Genomic DNA, 6,741 nt, shown 5'->3' with positions numbered 1-6,741 from the left:
TTCAATCCCCAGTTCCGCCAATAATAATAATAATAATAATAATAATAATAATAATAAAATTTTAAAAACTTAATGCCTACATTTCTTTTTAGTTTTTTGACCTTTTAGTTTTTTTGTGTTTATATCTTTTAATCTGAACAACTAGTTTGAGGACAACAATATACAATATAACAACTATTCTTGAATTCCTATCATTTTGTTTAGTGAAATTCTATATTGCTTCTAACATTTGTTTTGTTTTTTTTTTTGTTTGTTTGTTTGTTTGTTTTTACTATTTTTTATTCTCTTTAAAAAATAAAATGAACCCACAACTTTCAGTCAGAGCCATTGGACAGCACCAGCTGTGGCTTGCACACCCCTTTCTCTATGAGTCTGAACTGTATAGCGAGACCCAGTATTCTTGGACCTCAAGGTGACCAAGAATCCCAGTGAGCCGAGGCTCAGCTGCTGCGGTGGGCACCTTCCTGAGCACACCACGCTCGTGCGGGACCCGGTGCAGCAAGTGTGTGGGTTTGCCCTGCGGGACTCGCGGGCCATCCCACTGCCGAGGTCTGCAAGGAAAACCGGGCTTGGTATCCATCAGGATAAGGGCAGGGACACACATGTGTGCCGAGAGGAAGCAGAAATCGGAGCAACATTAGGCACTCCATTTATGCGTGCACAGAACATTTATAAAATCTGACCCCGACTAGTCACAGAGAAATCCTAACAAGCACAAAATCATTTATACAGCTCAAATCATGTTATCTGAGTAAAACACAAAGAACTTTAAAATCCTTCAGGCCACTGTGTTCTCTACTGCTTGGTGGCCAACCTCACACTGTAGTGTACACTTCTTCTCCTGCTTTTACTTGGCTGAAACCCACTCTGAGGAGTCTATTTTTTTTCTACTTTTAATTAAATTTTTCTACCATTAAAAAATAAAATCCTTCAACAAAAGCATAACCAATCACCTGTTATATTGTACCTCTAATGCTGTCTGAAAATGGAAAACACTTTTCTGGAAGCAAATATCAAGAAATTATCATGAAAATTATTCAATATTTAGGATAAAAGACAACCAGTGCCCCAGCCACAGATCAAAACAGCTAAAACAGTTTTGAAGGGATGTCTACAACTTTAAAGCATATATTAGGAAAAAATAAGATTGAAGGTTATTTGTCCTTGTTTCAAAAACAATTAATAATAATTCATCACATAACAAAAAATAGGAAAAAGGGGCTGGAGAGATGGCTCAGTGGTCTAAAGCACCTACTTGAAACAAGCTTGGCAAAGCACAGGGACCGCAGTTCGATCCCCAGCACCACATGCCAGCCAGACCCGCCCCCTGGTGGGCTGAGCTGGCCACATACACACACAATAAATAAATGTAATAAATAAAAATAAATAAATATTTTTAAAAAGTGTTCTAAAAAAAATAGGAAAAGGACCATAGCACAGTATTCTTAAACATAAGAGAAAAATGACATAGAAATTAGTGAAATAAATCAGGCATAGTGGCACACACCTGCAATCCCAGCATTTAGGAAGCTGAGGTAAGTGTTGAAACAGGGTCTTGCTATGTAGTTCAGGCTGGCCTTGAGCTCACTTTGTAGTTCAAGCTGGTCTTGAACTCCCAACGATCCTCCTGCCTCAGCCTCCCAAGTGCTGGGATTACAGGCATGCACCACCAAGCCTAACTGCAGTATATTATTGGATCATGCCTCTTGATCTATTCTCCCACTCCATGTCTTTTGATTGGTGAACTGAGACCATTGATATTAATCATATAACTGATTTGTATTGACTTACCCTTGCCGTGTTATTTTCTTATTCTTGATTCCTATTTTTCTCTTTAATTGCTTGTCTTGTCTGGTGAATTCATTCTCTTGGGATTCATGGAGTTGTAGTCCTCATTTTCTCTTTCTAGAATGTCCTTCCGCATATTTTAGGGTGCTGGTTTGGTGGTCATAAATTCCCTTATGTGTTCTTTGTCATGCAAGTATTTTATTTTTCTATCGATTTTCAAAGATACTTTGTAGGGTACATAAATGTGGTTTGGAGGCTGTTTTCTTTTAAGGCTTGAAATATTTCACTCCAAGCTGGCCTTGACTTGAGAGTTTCTGTTGAAAAGTCTGCTGTGATTCTAATGGGCTTTCTTTTATAGGTAATTTGTTTCTTTTCTCTAGCAGCTCTTAATATTCTGTTCTTGAGTTTCCAGAATCTTGACTATAATATAGCTGGGTATAGATTTTTTTAGATCATGCCCAATTAGAGTTTTATATGTCTCAGTTGGTGTGTGTCAAAGTCCTTTCTCCTGCTTGTGAAGTTTTCTATCATTACTTCTGTGAAGTTTTTTTTTTCATGTCACTTTTGCTATCTTCTACTTTTTCATTAACTCTGATCAATCTTATGTTATTCTTCTTTGCATCATCTAGCAGTTGTTGGGTTGATGTTTCATGATCCTTTGCTATTTTTAAGAAATCTTAAAAAAAAAAAAGAAACCTTTCTTTTCACAATCATTAACTGTGTTGTGGCTCATTCTGCTGCATATACTTTGAAATGAATTTTTAATCTTTGATTATCTGTTTGAATCTGTTTCATGGATTTTTTTTTTCTTCCTATGTTGGACAGTCATGGCTTCCATCATTTTCCTAAGCTCCTTTTTTTTTTTTTTTAATCTGTATTTAGAAATACTCTACTTTCATTATGGTCATCATCTCTGTAGTCTGAAAATTATTTCTGATTTGATTTTTTTCACAGCCTCATCCATGTGCTTTGCTACTTCTTCTTTTTCTTTTTCTTTTCTTTTTTTTTTTTAGGGAAGGGTCTATAGGGTATAGGGTGTTCAGGGTCTTACTACTAGATTAGACTCGTAGTGATCCTCTTGTTTACAGCCTTCCAAGAGCTGGGATTACAGGTGCGTGCCACCACACCCAGTCTCAGTCACCATCTCAGCATGCCCCAGGGGCAGGGCCAGCATGGCAGGCCAGGGGATCAAACCCCCAGGCCCTGCACCTCCTTGCAGGTGCTTTAATCTGCTGAGTTATTTGGCCGGCCCTTTTGTTTGACTTTATTTCCTAAATGATACAGCATAACCACTGCTTACATAGCATTCAAATTCTAGTCAGTTTTAAATAACCTAAAGATGATGTAAGTATACAGAAGGATGGGTGTAAGTTACACATAAAGACATTTTTTTTTAAAGAGATAAAGGTCTATTTGTCTCACAGTTTGTAGATGAAACACATCATCTTTTATAAGCAACTTGAACAACTGTGGATTTTGGTGTCCCTGGAGGGGTCTAGAACTAATCATTTGCAGATATTAAGGAACCAAAGAGTCTATGGAGGTCCCCAAAGAGATGTGGGAACCTCACTTGTGCCACTCCACTCCTTAGAACAGATTTTTCAACTCTCACCAGAGAAAAGCAGTTCAGGACCATCGGTGAGAAGCATAGGCAGATTCATTAGGCAGAGAAGTGAGTGAAACTAGGGAAGGGCCCTAAGCTTGAAAAGCTGAAGGGAGCACAGCTCTAATGAAGAGGATAAGACTGGCCCTTTAACACAGGAACAAGACTCAGTTCTGTGGGTTAGCTGAGATGAGCCAGAGTCTGGGTGATTGCTATCTCAGCCCTGGTTTTGTATGATGCCTCCAGGAATTAAAAAAAAAAAAAAAAAAAAAAAAAAAAAAAAAAAAAAAAAAAAAACTTTATTGGGACAGTGAGATAGCTCGGAGGACTAAATGCCTGCTTTGGCAAGCGCAGGGACCAGGGTTTGATCTCTGCTCCCACATGCGCCAACCCTGCCCCAGGCCAGACAAGTCTAGGCGTTGTGGTTCAGGAGGATCACTATGAGTCCAAGCTGTGTAGTGAAGCCCTATACCAAATACATAAATGAAAAACAAAAACAAACACACAAAAACAAAAACAACAACAACAACAACAGAAGAAAACTATTGCTTGAGGGAGCCATTTGGTCAGCATGAGATGACTACTGCTGCTTGGGGCAGATTCTGCTTGGGACAGACTCAGCTTGGGGAGAATCTGTGGGGAATCCAAGGTGACTGTAGGTTTGGGACAATGACTGGAGACTTCTGGACATTTCTCAATAGCTGATGTTCCTGCGAGTCTCTTATCCTCAGCCTTGAAGGGGTGAAGTCAGTTATGTAAGCTCAGGGCTACCCAACCCTGCTTTCCCAACTTTTAGACCAATGCTGCCAAAGTGACTAACACGACTGTACACAGACATGAGCAGGAACGTGACCCAAGGTTTTAAGATAATAAAGGAAACATGAAAATGAAGGTCCAGGGCTGGAAAGATAGCCCGGTGCCTGGCAAGCACAAGATCCCGAGTTCCGTCTTTTTTCCTCCCTGGATCTCTAAGGGTCTGTTGCTATCACGAATGACATAGTAACTATCTGAACCCTGAAGTTCATGACCAACCAACTTCTTCAAAGGAAACAAATGGTCATTGATGTCCTTCACCCTGGGAAAGCAGCAGTACCTAAGACAAATTTGGGGGAAACTTGCCAAAATGTACAAGACCACACCAGATGTTATTTTTGTGTTTGGATTCTGAACCCATTTTGGTGGTGGCAAGATGACTGGCTTTGGCATGATTTGTGATTCCCTGGATTATGTGAAGAAAAATGAGCCCAAACATAGACTTGCAAGACACGGCCTGTATGAGAAGAAAAAGGCCTCAAGAAAACAGCGGAAGGAATGTGAGAACAGAATGAAGAAAGTCAGAGGCACCGAAAGGCTAATGCTGCTGCTGGCAAAAAGCCAGAGGAGTAGAAATTCTTCAATGATTTAGACTTTTTTCATGAGAGGATTTAATAAACTGTGAAACTTAAAAAAATCCCAAGTTCGATGCCACATGCCACGCGGGCCCCAAAATGGAGCGTGATGGCACATCCCTGTAATCCCAGCTCTGAAGAGGCTGAGACAGGAAGATCACTATGAGTCCAAACTTCATAGTGAGACCCTGTATAAAATAATAACCATAACAATAATAAACTAAATTAAATAAAAAGGAAAAGGAAGTTCCAGCTTTGTTCTACTTCTAATCACCTTTTGGTCATCCGAGCCCCAAGTGAGGGTTTGCTATGCTTCACCAAAAACACAGCTCTTGAGTCCTTGACTGCCTTGAAAGAGAACACAAGTCACACTCTTAATGAGTGACAGGTGAAAGACCGTGAGGTTCAAACGAGCAGAGGGTTCAAGGCCAGCATGGGCTACAGAATGAAGCCCTCTCAGAAAACATGAGCAAACAAGCATAAAGGACTGGGCATCTATTTCTCTAGCATGTGAGATGAGTTCTTTTTTTTTTTTTTTTTTTTGGTGGAACCTGGAATTGAACTCAGACCCTTGCGCTTGCCAGGGAAGTGCTTATTCCACTGAGCCATCTCCCCGGCCCCTAGAGATGAGTTCTTGAACAGATCCTCATCCTACGACTTCAGAGCCCTGGCCCTAATAGACTTGTGGCATCAGAATCAGGCGGGGGAGGGTCAGCAGAGGGTCCGCAGGTGACGGTCCTCACACTCTCCAGGCCTTCCGGCTGGCCCAGCTCAGCTGAGTGCACCAGAGCTGGAAGTTGCGGATCAGAGTGGACGCTCCGCGGCCTGGCGTGGGCAGTATGCTGGTCCCCAGACCTCACACCTGAAGCCCGGAGCTTCTGCTCTGGAAATGGGCTCTTCGCCTGTACACTCCCTTGGATGCTCCAGGTGAGCACCTCAAAACACTGGGCAGACTCAAAGCCTGTGTCGGCTGGCTTTCTGTGGGTGCAGGTTCAGGTGATACACAGAGCAGAGATTGGAGGTTGTCACACCCCTTTCCCAAGAGCCATGGTGTACAAGATACATAGCCTCTCCGTCTTTTTTTTTTTTTTTTTTTTTTTTTTTTTGAGTTAGAGTCTCACTGTGCACTTCAGGCTGGCCTCGAACTCACTTATGCAGCCCAGGCTGTCCTCGAACTCAGTGACTCTCCCACCCCAGCCTCCCGAGCACTGGGGTTACAGGTGCACATCACCATGCCCAGCTCCCAAAAGCATTTTTGAATGAAGCAAATAATGACAAATCAAAAGTAATTAATTAATGAATTAATTAAAAATAGTGACAGATCCTGTCAATGCCAAGATCATGTAGAACTGATTTCTTTTTTCTTCTTTTTCTTTTCTTTTTTTTTTTTAAGAGCAGAATATACTTATTGGGGAAAAGCAAGCTCCTGTCCAGGAGAGGAACAGAAAGGGGACCCAAGTGGGTTGTCCCATAGAATTAATTTCTGAAAAGGTCAGATTTAATGAAAAATATGTGCTGTAAATCAGAAGGTGATAAATAAAATTTAGTTACCATATTATTTCATCTTTTAAATAAAGTGGCTTCTTATTTAATACATTAATTTACTCTTCATTCAAAGAGGATTTGCAGAAGTTTAAAGGAAATATTAAATATCAAAGGGTCAAGCACAGTGGCAGAGCCCTGTAATCCCTGCTACTCAAAACACTGAGAGGGTCACAAGTTCGAGGTCAACCTGGGCAAACAAGACCTATCTCAAAATTTAAAAAACTATATAAGGACTGGGACTTATAACTCGGTGCAAAGGCCTTGAGTTCCGTTCCCAGTGCTGGGGGGAGAAAAGATAAAATACAGATAAGAAATTAGGCCAGGGGCTGGAGAGATGGCTCAGTGGTCTAAAGCACCTACTTAGAACAAGCTTAGCAAAAGCATCAGGGACCGCGGTTCAATCCCCCAGCACCACAT

This window comes from Octodon degus, unplaced genomic scaffold (genome assembly GCF_000260255.1).
Source record: "Octodon degus isolate 3935 unplaced genomic scaffold, OctDeg1.0 scaffold00018, whole genome shotgun sequence".
Lineage (NCBI taxonomy): Eukaryota > Metazoa > Chordata > Mammalia > Rodentia > Octodontidae > Octodon > Octodon degus.
This window is presented reverse-complemented; position numbering follows the sequence as displayed.